General features: G+C 37.1%; 1 protein-coding gene across 8 annotated transcripts in view; it reads right to left on the bottom strand.

Annotated features, from left to right (window-relative positions):
* Positions 1 to 16,081, bottom strand: part of tenm3 (teneurin transmembrane protein 3) — a 709,086-nt gene extending 693,005 nt beyond the window's left edge. For all 8 annotated transcript variants that reach the window (XM_078946824.1, XM_078946819.1, XM_078946845.1 and 5 more), the window contains exon 1: positions 15,807 to 16,081. The gene's annotated coding sequence lies outside the window, so the exon portion shown is untranslated. The remainder of the gene's footprint in view (positions 1 to 15,806) is intronic.
* Between the last annotated feature and the right edge of the window lie 591 nt (positions 16,082 to 16,672).

Raw genomic sequence — 16,672 nt, 5'->3', positions numbered from 1 at the left:
TGAGTGATGAAACCTGTTTGTCTATTGATCATAGCAGGAGTCCCATCTGCAGTCACTGCTACCAGCTTTTCTAATTGTACCTTTTTCTGCACAAAAACTCCTTCACCGTGTTATACATTTCAACTCCTCTTGTAGTTGTCTGTTAGGGCAGATGTGTCAGGAGTTCTTCTCTTGTGGAAACCAAAAGCTATGCTGTACTGTTGCCGTCCACAGACTCATCACACTGGACGTTAACCACCTGCACTTTGCAAGATCCCGGTCCAGCTAATTGGCCAAGTTATCAGACATAGCTGACACTCATCTAGACATTGTAGTGGAAATTGAATGAGTTCTATTGTTCTCATCCTTAGGGACAGTGATAGCAATTATCATCATTGCTTGAATTTTTTTCATGCTATATGCAAAAGTCTTTGTCCCTTAAGGCAACAGATTACAGCCCCCCCCCCCCCCCCCCCCAGGCTGCCGTCGTATTAACATTAGCTTGGAGCTCCAGAATGGACAAGAAAAAACGACGAGAATGGCTCGAGCAGGGCGTTGCTCACGGGGCGGTCGCTCGTGCCATGCGGTCGCACGTGCTCGGGCCCGCTAAATGCTACTTGTAGCTTTAATTTAATATTTATTTCCCAATTTAAAAAAAAAAATACTGCATTTACATTTAGAGAAATGTCCTTAGAAAAGGTCTTTTTAATCTTTCAACTTTGAGGGAAGCGTCTGAGGGAACGCTTAAGTGCTGGACAGCTGCACGTGCTCGTCTCTTTTTCCTCTCTACTACAGTAGTGGGATGAGTCACTGATGGTGTCGGTCAGTTGTGGTGGACAGGACATTTTACCACTATTGCTGTGTTACGGTCATCTCCATTGGAGCAACATTTCAGCCACTTTACAGCCAACAAGTCTCACCCGTTTGGCTGACAAGCTCCCAACAAGGGAATCTCGAAAGAAATTCCTTTCCTCACATCAAAAATTTAGAAGGTTGATTTTTTTTGTTTGTCTACTGCAGATCTGATGAAGCAGGAGTTTATTTTGAACTTGTTATACTGCTGTATGCTTTAAAAGCAACTACCGGCAAAAAAAACAAAGAAAAGATCCAGGTAAAACAGGTTTTTTTTCATGCAGCAGGAAAAGGCTTTGATGAGCTTTACCCATGAGTTACACCCCTGATGTTCGTGTGCTTTCTACTGCCTCTTTGTAGACTTTTACCAGGTACAAGCAGGAGTTTTCTGTCTCAGAAACATCTAGGGCTGCAGCTGGAAACAATTCAAATTCTTGAACGACCTATTTGTCATTTAATCTATTTAAGCTGGAGCTTGCATTGGTTCTATAATTAAAAACAAAACCATTGATTTCTTTGTTAACCAAGACAGCATCACTTGCAAGACTGTGGCAGAAAAGCATCTCATAATTTCCCCTCTAAAAAAATGTTTATCCTGTTTAATCCATGGGTTTTATCAGCCCTGTTCTTTCTTAGCTCATTAAAATCCAGATGCATTTAAAGGAAAATTAGGGACATTTCAAAGACGAGGAAGACCACAGAGCACTCTTTGATGTTTTTTCTACTGTTACACTGATGTCATCATGGGTTCTTGTGGACAAATAATATTTAAAACATCTAAAACCTGTTAGAATTTCATAAAACTACTTCTCATTTAGTGTTCTTTTTTTAATTCTTGTTTTTTTATTTATTTTAAAACAGCCAATCTTACTTCTTGATTTCTCTATTTTGTATCTCTCTTTTCACATCACATTTTCTGGTAGTAACTTATCTTGGCAAATATGTAAACAAAGAAATATTTTTCACCTGATTGAAGAAAAAACATTTTCATTTCAATATATACTCATAAATATATTTTTTCTCAATATTCCAGTTCTAAACGTCAAAGTTTTCAAGGTTTTTCTGGACTAGATTAAGCCAACAAATCACTGCAGTCCTTAAGTAAGGGATAATGGCCGACGAAGTGTGCTTTATCAGAACTTAACACACGACGTGGAAGTGGAGGACGGTTGCTTCCGCGAAGTCTGTTACGCTTTAGGCCAATAAGTCATTCATAAGTCATTCTGGATCTCACTACAAGGCCCTTGTTCAAATCCTGACTGGGTTCTTTCTGTGTGGAGTTTGCATGTTCTCCTTGTGCACCTGTGGGCTTTCTCTGGGCACAGCGTAAAACTATGCTTCTGATCAGTAATCTGCTGTGTGAATGTCAGTGTGTTAGGCTGTCCTCGAACGAGTGGTTTGTGGTCTTCAGGTGGAGGTGCACTGCAGACTCAGGTTCACTTGGGTTGGCTCTGCGATGTTGGTAAAGCTGTTTCTGTAGAGATTGGTTGGTCTCTCCTATATACTGTTCATTGCAGTTCTCTTTGCAGTGGATAGAGTACACAAGAGTACGCAAAGAGAATTCTATTCTTCCATCCGTCTACGGCAGTGTTCTGAAACCCAAACAAACCGAACCAGGTCCGCCTGGGTCGTAAACAGCTGAAAGAGATGACCAGTTTGGGGAGGGAGTCACTGGCTCCCCAACCCCAGCTGACAAGGGACTCTTAACGACCCGAAACCATGTAGGCTAAGTTGACAATACCATCCAGTTTCAGGTCTGACTCCTCCCCCATGAACGCATATATACCAGCTAATTCAGAATTGACAAAGCCTCTTGGATAAGAGGTAAAGCGTCTTCTAACTTTAAAAACTAAGTCCAGATGACAGCCCCTAAACCTACTACTATGATGGAATCAACCTGGATGAATGAGAGTCTTCATAGACAAATACTAAACAATGTAATTGTAAAATTCTTGCCAAATTGTATTGCGTAATGCGCATGCGTCAGAGGAATGGAAAGCTTGTTAGCACAAATGTCTTTTTTTAAATAGACTGTGTTAACTAAATTTTATTAAATGTTTTCGAATTACCCAAATTTTTATTGTTATTTAAATGTAATGTAATCCTCTTGTTTGTTTGTTGTTGTTTTTTTTTTACTGAAAGTGAATTAATTTAATATTTTCAACATAAATACTTTATATAAAAAAATGCTACAGCTCTTTTTTTTATTTCTTTGAGTGTATAAGAAAAAACTCCTTAAAAAGCAAACCGATTCCGGAAAAACAAGAAATGTCAGGGATGTTCATGTGAAGAAGCTTCTCCCAGGACAGACAGGAAATGTACAAGAACGTGTTGGGCTGTTAAACTGTGCCCCAACTTTGCTGGACAGAAGATGGGTAAAACTTTCAGCATCTTTATGAAACCTCATCAAGCATAACTAGGTTTAAAAGATAAACGAATAAACAAATTGCTTAATAAAATAGTAAAAAACTTTCTTTTCACACATAGTTTTTAAGACCTAATATAGTCTAACCTTTAATGAACAAAGGCAACTCTCATTGTGACATAGCATGAGCTCTTGAAAAAAGCTAAATCTGGTATCATTTAGGATATAAAAACGGAAGTGGATGTAAAAAAAAATCAAACTAATAAAAAGGAAGAAAAGAACCAGGAGGATGAAAGAGGGTCGGCAAACTGAGGATAATCTGTCTATTTAAGGTGAACTTTCTCTAAGATCACGACATAAACTTTCAATTTTAATCACAAAATAGTTCCTTTAAATTCAAATGCCATGTCAAACTTTCTACAGAGACATAGGTAATTAATGTGACACAACTCTTATTTAAAAGGAAAAAGAAGAAAAGGGAATAAAAGACATTGGTTTGTTAATAATACACCTTTGTTGTTGATCTACACAGATTTTTATTACAGAGTTAATGCTTCAGCACACTGAACAAGGCTCAAGCATGGTCTGAGGTGGAGGCAGCTGTGGTTGGAGTCCTAAACATTTACACTGGTTCAAGTTTGATGTATTTAACTGCATTCTAAAATATGCTGTTTTTGTAACACATTTCTTAGACTATGTAAACAACAAAAAAACCTTTTGTTTTTTTCCTTTAAGTGCAAAAATTAGCTTCATCTATTATTAGGCGAACATGGAAATAGATTCCCATCACCTTCTCTTTTTTATTTTGACAACCCTCAACTCCTCACTTCCATGCGCTTATTTAGAGACATGCAATATTTTTTGATATGCACGTCTTCTTTTGTTTTCTTATAAAAAACATGAATAATTAAAATAACAAGACAAAAAAGCAAACTTTGCACTTGTCTATGGAGCAATTCATGTATCCTTTCAATGTAGCGTGTTTTCATTTTTGTCTGTATCCTGGAGTGAACAGTCACTGAAACTAACAGAACTACACACCTGAGAATGAGACGACAAAAAGACTCACAGTAGGCTACAGTCACAACAAGCAAAACAAACGTGATAAATGTATAATTAATCAAAGGACAAACACACATATCAATAAATCAACTGATTTAATAGTTATATAAGCTAATAAGTTAGATAAGCTAATAATGTAAGAATTTTCTAATAGGTATAAATGACTTTTAAATCAACGGTACAGTTCTTCGCTATTTACAAAATTTATTTTGATAAAAAATAAAAAAATGCTATAATATGCAAAAAAAGGGATGACTGAGTCAAATAACAATCACACATGTGACAAAATTGAATTTTTGTGAAATATTGACCTCAGCGCAGCTCCGTCCTTTCATGCACATGTCTGAATAAAATCCTTTAAAGGCATTTTTTCCTGCTGAAATTCTGCTTAGTCCATTTTGTATTTCCAAAAATGTCCTATTTCCAAAACCCTAACTACATGTAACTTATTGTGAATAACAAGGAATTCCATCGTAGCAAACACAGAAACTGGTTAAAGGGAAAACTCATTCAAGGATAACAATTTTATATATAAAAAAACTGTGGATTGAAAATATATTTACATTTGTTTGTTTATCCATACAGTAACACAAGACAAAAAAAAGTAGAGAAATTACAAAAGAACTTTTTTGCACATTTATACTCTCTTTACTATGTTTATAAGAGAAAGATGGTTTATAAACATTGGTTGACAGGATACAAAAGAGAAAATTGCCACTTCATTTGTTTATTGTTATTGATCACACAATAGATAAATCATGAGATACTTCAAACTAAAACAGAGCAGGTCAAGCCTTGAAAAAAAAGGTATCTTATTTATGGTATCACCACACAGTAAGCAGAGAGAAATATTTCACTGCACAATGGAAAATAAAGGTAAAAAGAGTTTTGATGTGTTGTTAAAGCTTTACCAGTGTAGCACCTTTGAGCAACAAAATAGCACCCTAAATATTGTACTTTCAACGGGCAGGATAAGAAAAATGAGCAGAACTAAAAACGCCTCAAAGTAAGTAATATCTCCCAACACCATATTCTGGCTCAACGACATATTGTATATGGGTACTTTTGCATTAAGAGGAGGTAACATATGAACACTGCAATGTTTCCTCCAGGTTTAAGGATGCCTCAGAGGTTCAACTGAAATGTATAAATCACATCTGCTGAGGAATTCCACAGGCAGCACTCATGAATCCCTTCATGTGGGGGGGTATGTGTGTGTTTGTCTAAGTGTGTGTGAGAGGGAGAGAGGCCATGTATGAAAATCAATAGCTGGCCTGCAGTAACTGCTAAGGTGACATTAGGAGCTGGTCATGAATTTGGATGCAAGGATGTATAGGTGTGTGTTCAAACAGACAGAGAGTCGTTAGATTATCCTTGAATTCGTTATTTTTCAACAAGCATTTATTATTTTGTAAAGCCTCACTAAAGGTTTACTTGCTCACTCTTTCCAGACTTTAGAGGAAAATGTAAAAAAGAATCAAAATGTATTAAAAAAATGAAAAGCAGATCTGCGGTTTTAAGTCCCATTCCAATCATCCTTTGATCTATTGTAAGTGTTTCCACTAAATTATGATTATGCCGTTTTTAACCAAAAATTACAATTTCTAGGACATAGTTTCTGCAGAGCGGCAGTAGTTCATCAGAAATTTGCCTCTGAGTTGTGAGTGGAACTGTTGGCATTGAGTAAGGCTGTGCTGATTTCCCCCCCATCTCTTTTACATAATGTTTTCAGGTCGGTACAGGTAACTAATATTTCACCTGCAACTGTGGCCAATAGCCGATATTTGCCAATATCAATATATAAGTGTCTGGAATAACACTACATTTAAATTTCCTTTATGATTATTTATTAATGCACAACGTTTTCTATTGCTGCACAATCACATTGTTCTTGACCTTTTTAACATACAGCAAGGGATCTCAAACAAACAAGTATCACTTTGAAACTTTGAAAATATATCTAAAAACATTTAGACCATTTATTAATAATTAAACATAACTGTAAACTTCCAGGGATCTATTAGGAATCTATTAAAAAAAATAAAATGTACCTGGAAACAGTCAAATACTGGCTATTGCTTTAAACATAAGCTTCCCAGTGCCAGGGATCTATTAGGAACAAATATACATTTGAAGAATAAAGTATTTTTGAAAACGGTCAGAACAACATTGGTGGATTTTTTAATATCGGACCGATCCCAATAAACTGAAATTATCTGCAGATACCGATACATCACCCATCCATAATCTCTGTATTTACACTCTCTCCCCCTAGCTTAGAAGCCCCTCACAACCCCAAGCCATAATTACCGGTGCAACAGAATGACCAGCAATACTGGAGCTAGTCTGTGGCCTGCCAATTGTAGCTTGATTCACCATGATTTGAATAAAGAAATACTCAAAAAAAAAAAAAAGTAATCTTAACTTTTTTTAACTATGTTAAAAATGCTACAAGAACACAATGATAACACCAAAAACATGAAATTCGTTCAAGTGGGTCATCAAATGTCATGCTACGTTCACTCCGCCCTTGGTAACACATGTACAATTGACCACTTCCAATAAAAAGTCTATGTAAATGCATGTTTCGGGCCTGTGTGTGTTCAAAACTATGCACTCACTACACAAGTTTCTAGTCAAAGCTGAACTTTGACTAGAGAGTCAGATTCAGTTGTGACATATGGATGACATCCCTTCACAGAAGTGCCAGTTGTTTGAAACATTCTATTGACAATTATCTGACACCAGGTCTTTTATATATAAAAACAAAACTGTGAACAAAAAAGCCGGGAGCGAGATTTGTAATGGCACACACCTTATATCAAGGTTGTAGACCTCTACTGTGAGCCCATAGAGGGAAAATGTTTATGCACATTTTTTCTTTGGCCATACTGCGGTCCACACTACAACACATAGGGTGAAGTACAGGTTTTGATTTAATTACTATTTTCAACCCCACACACTTCCTGCGCACTGTGCATGATTGTTAGATTACCCCTTGTGTTAGGGGAAATATGCAAGTGTTGTTGAGTTGTTTGTGAATCTGGTAAAATACATTTGTAATACACAGTTGAAGGTCTAAAGAATTTTACTCAGTGATGAAAATACACTGATAGGGTTCTATCAAGACTGGTTTGTTCACTGAAATATAACATGTACGGCTACTAAAATTAATGCATCCTTGACAACAAATAAAACTTGTAATTTAGCTTCTGAGTTGCATATTTAAGTAAGACGTTGAGTGTTGCGCTTCTTACTAGTGCTGAGGGAGCTCCACTTCAAATGCATCATAAGGCTAATATAAAAATGATCAATGGGGAATAGAACCCATAACCTCTTCATTGCTCACTCTGTCCATATCTGGTTTAAAATTAATGAGATGTTGATATGATTTCCTTCCTCCAAATACCCTCCTGTGGGGAAACAAACATATCCATTTCATACCATAATAAAAACTTTGAGTCTTTGCCAAACATGAATATCAATCGCTTAAAGCATTTCTGTGCAGACGAAGTTTTTGAAGACTCTTCATCAAATAAACTGGGAGTTTTTAAAGGCAGGACTTCGAGGCAGGTCTTCAATGACAACGTATATATAACCTTTATTTCAATTTTTATACGATTTTTTTCTTCCTTCTTTTAAAATTCATGGGTATTAAGCCATTCCCTCAGCTTGGTTACAGATGTGGTTTAGTAAAAGGCTCCCTTTTTCATTTCTGGTGGAAAAATATTGAACCAGAGTTTTAAGCGAGAGGTCTGAGATGATTTATCCAAAATTCACGGAGTTCCCTTTTCAGTGGACCTTAAAATATACCTTGTGGGCAGCCTCTTAATATTAAAAGCCTTTCTCACTTGCTTTGTCGAACTTATAGAAATTCTTTCTGGTCCCTTCCAAAACGTGCTGCAGTGAAGATATAGCCTTTCAGATCCAAGCATTTAAGATGATCAATAAGATTTATTAAGAAGTATTTTTAAAGTGAAAATATTTTATTACTGTAAAAAAAAGAATATGTCCATATGACATAATCTGTTTTTTTTTAAAGCCACAAATTCTCTGTTAGTTCAGAAAGGCCACATTTAAGAAATTCTACAAAAGACTTCAAGTTGAAAAGTTTACTACACTTTATCTTTAGCTTCCTTTGGTTATCAAACAATTCACATTTATTCTGTGTAGAAAAGTCAATTCACTGTAAATATTAAAAGCAACAATGGTCTTTCTAGAAATCCTAAAATTTTAAAGATGATTTTATCGTTATAATGTAGAAAACAAATTAGTATTAGGCACTAGTTACTTTTTTTACAATATTACTTGAGAATCCTTTCCAGGAATGACATGAAAAATAAAGTATGTGCATCAGATTACATGTAGGTTTGCTGTTCAAGAGGGATCTTTTGGTAATAGTAATTAGATAATAAACAAATGCAACATACATTTTTTTGTCTGTGGTACAGGTGGTTACTGTCACAAATAATTAGAATCATTTATTTTTGTTTTCCCTCAGAAAGACCAGTGCAAGTGTTTCTTTTGATATACATTATAAAACTATTTTGAAGACTTAAACTATACATGTTCTAAAATGATGCAATTCACATATTTTTATTAGTTAATTTATTTTATCCATTGAAAAGAAGATGAGTATAAACTCTTGTGTACAATAGAAAAGGCTGGTGCTTCCATTAAAAGGTTATTGGTTCAGAAATTCAGTTGAAAGAAAACAACAGAAGTTATTCTGCGTTGTCCATTAAAATATTTTCACTTTAACTCGCCTTGAATTAGCAAAACCAAATGTTTAACAGATATGCATCTCGTAATAACTCCTCAACAAATTCATGTTTACAAGATGACACTCGTTGAACCGGGGAGACTGTCCTGTGTGTTCAAGGGCTGAAACATTACTGTGGAGGCGGAGGATAGAAAAAATAATATCCAGTTTTTGGCAGATATGGGTTATTAAAGACAAGTTAGATAATCTACAGTAGCTCATGTTGGCATATATGTGTTTTTTTTCATTAGGGATCTTCAATCCACATGTTATGTTTGATGGTCATTTCTCTGTGATTCCATCATGTCCTCGTTCTGTGTTCTTCATAATTCAGCAGCTTGGGTCGCTGTTCTATTGACCTGACAATGATTAAAACATGGCTGGCAAAACCTCCCTTTCCTTTTTTCTTCTCATCTCTCTCTGGATGTTCCTCCAATAAACCCTGACGTGTTTCATCTCTCTCTATAGTTGCCTGACAGTGTATTTGTTCATATTAACCAATGGCAGAGTGGATAAGATTATAACCTGCAGCATCCTTTAATCTTTATGTATTGACTCATCAATTGTGCTGACTTGAAAGGGAAAAAAAGTCCATTATAGACACTAAAATGCTATTTGAATTCAATTACTTTTTAATGCTTGAAATTAATCAATCCAATCAAATGAAATCAAATTTGGAAACGTATACAAAGTAACAGTGTTAGCATTAGCATAAATTACCATATTGATAAATAAATCTAAGACGAAACATATGTGTGCCCAACTAGACGTGATGAAGTTTCGGTAGCTTCTGAAAAAGTTGAAAGAAAATGTGCGCCGAAACTCCAGACAACTCTACAAAATGGCTACCAGTGTCGCAAAGGAGCTGGCACTGGACTCAAACTAGCAACCAGTTCAGCAGCAGAATCATCCCGAGGACATATTTAGGCGTCATCTGCACAATACTCATTTTGATTCTGTTCTCATTTGATCAGATTTTTCCCCTGCGGCGTTCTGTTGATTTCACGACAGCATCGGGACAAATCCTAGCATCCCCAGGAAGTCATAGGCTCATATGGGGGGCAGCGGGGGGGCTGCACTACCAGTAAGCAGGTCTGTGGTCAATGGTGAAAAGTACAATGTTGGCATTCAAAGCAAACACTGACCAAGTTGCATCAATCTAATCCTGGGCATGCAGTTGAAGACACACAAAAATAAATAAATGAAAGGCTGCACTCGCAAAACTCCAATCAATTTTCTTCAGTCACGACCATGTCTGCATCTACGGCTGTGACACCATGTTTTTTTCTTCTCTTAAATAATAAAAAAAAGAACCAAAATGTGGCCTGCTGCATGGGCTGTTGCAGATAAATCCACCCATGCATGCTGCAGCACGGGCAAAGGAAAAAAAATGCCGGCAGAGAGATTCATTTATAGATGGTGAAATATCACAAATATTTTTTCGATCGGCAAAGAAAAAACTAGTGGCTGACACTTGCACTACATTCATTTGTTTAGTAATTCTGTCAATTTCATGTCATCTTTAGATCAGGTTGCAACTTAAGCGTGTCGTTTTTTAACTGACAGCCTTTGGTTCAAGATGAGGTATTTCATCCATGACTGAATGTTAATGTATATTCTCATTATTGTACTTGTGAAATTCTATTATTTTTAACTGTAGCAGAATTATTTTTACCTTTTTGTCTGCGGCAGAAAAAAGATCTGATTGCTGACTGAGGAAAAAGAAAATATGTTTCAATCTAGCCTGTCCTGACCTGTCCAAATTTCCAAGTCAACCATCGATTACTTTACTAAAATTGACTTTGTGTAAAATGTTTGCAGCATTTATCAAACCTAACATGATAACTGTGTAACCACCTTATAATTTTAATGTTTTAACAGAATGTCAAGGCGTCAACAATTAGGAAATATTCATCTGTGCAAGAATTGACATTTAAAGTGATCAGCTTTGACACAGCATTGAGCGTCCTACTGTCAGACAGATGCATCTTTGCACTGTTGCTGCAGGAATGGGGGGAAAACTTAGTAATAAATAAAAAAAAAGAAACCTTGACTTGTTTTTTTCCGACAATGGAATTACCTGCAAACTGCAGTGATTGTTAACCAATATTTCTTTTTCAAAATAAATAGATTGATAAATCTGATCTTGTTGTTTAAGTGCAGCAAGGAAAGAATAAAAATCAAAATAATGATTTACTCTTTCAGGTTCTGCATCAATCATACATAACAAAACCACAAGAAAATCAAAATCGAACTTAAATAGGAAAGTTGAGAAGAATCATTTACGCTTAAAACTTTAACTTAAAAATGTATATTAACGCAGCAAAATTATTATCAATATTTACTCACTTTTAAATTGAGTGACAAGTGACCATGGAAAACAGAGTTTAGGACACATCATACAAAAAACTGTTTTAAATAAAAAGTGCTGTGTTTATGTCTTTCTTTTCTTCGTTTTGTCATTTCCAGATGAGGTACGGCTGAAGCTGAACAGTCATTTGAAAATCTCAGAAATTAATCTATTTTTTTCATACTGTGTTTATTTGCTAACATTTCAACTTTTAAAACAGTGATATAGAACTGTCTGGTAATGAATAATACCAAAGTTTATAAAATGTGTAACATTACCTTGATTTTCAGTTAAAAACAAAAAGCTTTAAAATGCACGTATGAGTTTTGGCTTCTCTTTAACTTCCTGCTCGCCTCCCTCTCAGATGTCAGGGTCGCGTGACTCCTGGCTCATAGCCTGAATCCATCCAACAACAGGAAATTAATATGATGGCGCGCCTGCATTTATATTAATAACTTTATCAGTATTCACAAATCACTGCAGCCGTTTCTCATTCATTTAAAAACGATGTCATTTGCATTGCGGATGTGCACCAGTCTTGAGAGAAAAGCCCTGAAACCTTCTGCTCTCATTTAGTTCATTTAGTTTTAAAAGCCTGTATTAACAAGGGCTACAACATTCAGGAACATATTGGGAATTGAAAATATGTCAAATCTCTACTTTACTTTCATAATACCTTTGACATTCATTAAAAAAAAACAGCTCTTTTTTTCCTGTGCTCCTTTAAAATATCCACCAAAAAAAGGAACCGTTTACTTTTTTATAATTTTTTTTTAGTTTTCCTGGTTTGCCTCTGAAAGTTAAAAGCGTTGATGGAGCAAAAGAGATATGCTCAGAGGAAATCACCTTGGCAATAATTGGAAGACTCTTCTTTTTATATACTTTGTTGTTTGCCACAAAAGCTTTCTCATGAGTCCTCAGGGTGTTCATGGAAACGGTAAACATGATGCGACAAACTAATTGCTTTCTATACGGGCATCGGATTAAAAGACAAAAGCAAAACAAGAAGATAAGGAAGTTATTACAAGCAGCTACTCTTAAAGTGCAGGGATGAGCAACAATCACACAAACTATCTTGAAATGTAAACAAATGTGCAAACCACCTTTTTCATATTATAATTGAATTATTGGATACAATAATTCAAATTTTCAGAGGTGCATTGGGAAATATTGGTCTTCTTTTTATCAAAACATGTCAAGAAAACTCAGCACCTCTTTCTAGCGTCCTTTGATACTATGCTAAAGAGGATGGTAAAATGTCCTCTTTGCAGTTTGACTATCAAAAACTAAAATTCTTATATGAAACAGAAATGAGACTTCGTGAAAGTCAAGTATTAGTTGCTCGGAAGATGAGCTCAGACTTTGTCGTTAACTCGAGATTGTGCTGAAAGGCACTCTCAGTCCAAGCAAAATGGAGCCAAAAAAAAAAAAATTGTAAAGAGAATCAAAGCTTATGCGCATTCGATATACACATGGATGAGTGCCAATGTCTGCCTCGAAGGTGAAAAGAAGAGCAGAAATAAAAACATTAGAGAACAATTTGCAGAACCACTTTTACACTTGTTGAACGGAAAGTGTTGTGCTGAGTGTGCTGCTGCAGGCAGGATTGGAGAATGGTGCAAAAGCCCCATTTACCACTAAAACATCTCATTTTCACATTGAATCTTAAAGTGCTTTGTGTTTTATTGATGCAATTAGAATAAATAATATGTTTGTAAACAAAAAAAAAGAACTTATTCCACATTTCTCTACAATTTAGCCGCCTTAAATGGTGCAGATATCTAAAGGGTTAAATGTTTCTTCTGGATAAAAAATACAAACTAACAGGAGCCTGAAGATTTGTACATTTTTCTGAATTTTAGGAACTGATAAATGAAACATTCCTTTTTAGAAATAGTTTACACTATGCGTATTCAGTTTTCCTGCTTTAAAATTCCAAAAACATTGCAAAAAAAACTGTCAACACAATTTTGACATATTTTCCTTTTTGAAATACTGGTTGAAAGAAACCCCTAAGAAACCAATAAACCAAAAACATTTTATTTTTATTTCCCGTCCTTCCTAGTGGGGGCTGTAATCGCCCTGTGAACATATCCTGTCGGAGCATGCTGCTGGGTTGTTTCAGTAAATGTTCATGCTGAGATCGCCTGGATAATCTCTTTTAAAGCCAAAATCAATATTAATCAGGAGCAGCATCAGTTTCTTCTGGAGGTGTTGCTGCTGCACAATGCTAATTTCCCGCAGCGGCATCCACTGGCATTTTCAAATCTGCCAATCTGACGGCTGATCACTTCAGTAAAGGATATTATCAAAAGCACTTGTCAGAAAAGGCTCTTTCTCAAGGCTGTCTCGCTTTTTATCTCCGCTGCAGACATTTGGAATAAAGAAAATTAAATATTCTATGTCCATTCACTTTTGATCTACTCCTTAAGTGGCTGACATTTAAGCAGTCTGCAAATTTAAATGTATCTACCTGAAGTTAGTCAAAAAGAGGAATCATTCAGCTCTATCCAGGGAATCACATTCAGTTTCCATTACAGCTTTAATTTCCTTTTCTCCACCGTAATAGCATAATTCTACTTCTTTTTGTGAGCTGGAAAAAATGGGGAAAGGGGAGAGAAAAAGACGATCCTGACTAAAGCAAAAATGCAAAAATCCTGACATAAAAAAACAAAAGTGTAAGAGCGTCAAAATGCCCTGCGTTAAAACCCGTAATGATTTAAATAGGGAAAAAAAACAGACCAAATTAAAATGTTAGCAAAAACCTATTTGTCACGATATGGATAAATTATACTTTTACAAAGCCGATACTGTTCAAAGTGCCATTAAACAGTTTCTGTGCCTCATTAAGAATTCTAATAATTAGCTGTAACTCAATTAAAAAGCAAAGCAAATGATAAATTGTATAAAAAGTCATTAGTCTGATCCAAAAAGTAACAGAAAAATTGTGTTTTTACTTTTTTTTTATTAATACCCCCCTCTAATTTAATTAATTTCAAAAACTTCAATTAAATGAATTTTGATCCCAAATTTGTTCATTTTATTTGAAGTAGAGACCAACTGTGTTTGTTGCTTTTTGTTCATCCGGGTTCACAGGAAGATAAAGTTCAGATTTAAGTTAAAGAATCAAAGCAAGGTTAATGACCTCTTCATCTTGAACTCTCAGGATCATTGAAACATGCTGAGCATCTTCATCACTCCGTTCATTTGCCGTCCTGATGAAGGTCCTCTGAACATCTGCTCCTCTGTAACTTTCATCGCAGACATCGTTAGCCCACCCGTTTTACAAAACTACACCTGCAAAGGTAAGTATCAATCCTAAAGCAGCAAACCGCTTCAGAAATCATTTGAAGCTGTGACTTATTTAAATAAAGAAAAATATTTAATTTTGTTCTAGTAATGCCAGATTTTACATTTTCAAAATTTTCAACAAAAAAAAAAACAGAACTTTTTGCTAAACATCACGGCTAAAATTTGCATCGCCCCAAGTCAAACTACCCGTTTTATAATAATTAAACTTTCAGAAATTACTCAGATCTGACTTAAATTTCAAGTCTGGAACAACTGTGTTTTCAAGCCACAAACAGAAAACCAAACAACCAACTGCATCTGCTAAATGCACAAAAACATCCAAACAACCCGCAGCATCCAACTTGATTCAACTCAGCATGTGTAAACACACATCCGGGGTCTGCACCCTCAGGACATGCAGCTCATTTTCATCATCTGGCTTTCAAGAAGTGAAACTCATCATTTTAATCGCCAATAGCTGAAATGTCTAAGATGGAGGTTTAATGTTCTGCTAAATTTGCAATTAAAATGTAACTCTTTTCCTCAGAAACATTAAGTAGATGAGCCAGATTTTGATGAAGATCTGCTGTTAAATGGACTCATGACACCTGGTGGGCATTTTTCAAGCACTTTGGTACATATTTGATTCCGTCTGAAGTGTTGGGGTGACCTGCTGTCAAAACTGTAGCAGGTTTAGTCAGACCATCAGGGGGTAAAAAACACTCCTGTCCAGTCACTTCACCTGTTGCCTACTTGCACAGCAAGGAAGTTGGGAGTTTGCAGGAACAGAGGGAGGAAAATTTCCCAAAGAGTGAATTCTTGGAGGTTTTCTGTTTGAACAATGAAAGCATTGAGATATTTATGCATTTATTTCCTCGCGTGCAACACATAAAAAACTATGCTTGGACAGCCTTCAAACTCTTCATTTATGACAATTTGACCTGCAAAAGTGCCCTTGAGCAAACAAGCAAACCACCAAGCCGCTGTCAGCCTGTCCAGCGAGCCACTTTTCCAAATAGCAGGCTACCAAACCAGCTGCGCTCCAGCTGCGATGCAGCTGTACATCCACTCTCAACTTCTCACTCGCGCGCAAACGGAACGCAACGGTCCAGCCGAGTCTCCACGTCTGTGTGGAAAGTCTTTACCTGACGCCGCGCAGCGCCGGCCGCTTTGCCGCTCCTCCTCTGCGCTGGAAGGAAAAGCGCGCGCGGGGATACTGAGGGATGAGGATGATCCCGCGCGCTCTCCTTCTCCTCCTCCTCCCGCTCCTCTGGCTGCAGGTGCGCAGAACAAGAGCGCAGGAGAGGAAACAAGGGCAGCGGGAGGGACCGTGTGCGCGCGAGTTTGTGTGCGCGTGTTACCGGAGGGGGGGGGGGGGGGGGGGGGCAGCGAGCTTGACGGTTTCTGAATGTGGTCTGGCAAATAATGGAGAGGGAGGGTGGTGTCGTTATGAAGACGGCTCCTCTCTCTCTTTAACCCTTGTTGAACCACTGATGAGACGCAACTGACCTGAAATCCATGGGACGGTTCCTCAGCTGACCCAAGACAATTATCAGCTGACCTCAGGATGGTCTGTCACCTGACGCCAGGACGGTTCCCCAGGTGACCTTAGGACGGTTCCCCAGCTTACCCCAGGACTGGTCCCTAGGTGACCCCAGGACGGGTCCCCAGCTCACACCAGGACGGGTCCCCACCTCACCCCAGGACGGTTCCTAGCTGACCCCAGGACGGGTCCCCAGCTCACACCAGGACGGGTCCCCACCTCACCCCAGGACGGTTCCTAGCTGACCCCAGGACCGTCTGTCACTTGACGCCAGGAAGGGTCTCCACGTGACCTCAGATGGTTCCCCAGCTGACCCCAGGACGCTTCATTTGTTCTGCTTTCATTTTTACGTAACCCCTTCTGTTGCTGTCCGGTCTTTTGCTTTCTTTTTCTTTTTACTTTTTTTTTTATGCCTGGCCTCTATTCCTTACAGAATTCCTAACTCTTCTTCATCCTCAACATTACAAA

This window comes from Oryzias latipes, chromosome 1 (genome assembly GCF_053564925.1).
Source record: "Oryzias latipes strain Hd-rR chromosome 1, Olatipes_Hd-rR_3.1".
Lineage (NCBI taxonomy): Eukaryota > Metazoa > Chordata > Actinopteri > Beloniformes > Adrianichthyidae > Oryzias > Oryzias latipes.
Note: the sequence above shows the minus strand (reverse complement) of the source record. Positions and strands in the feature narration are given on the sequence as shown.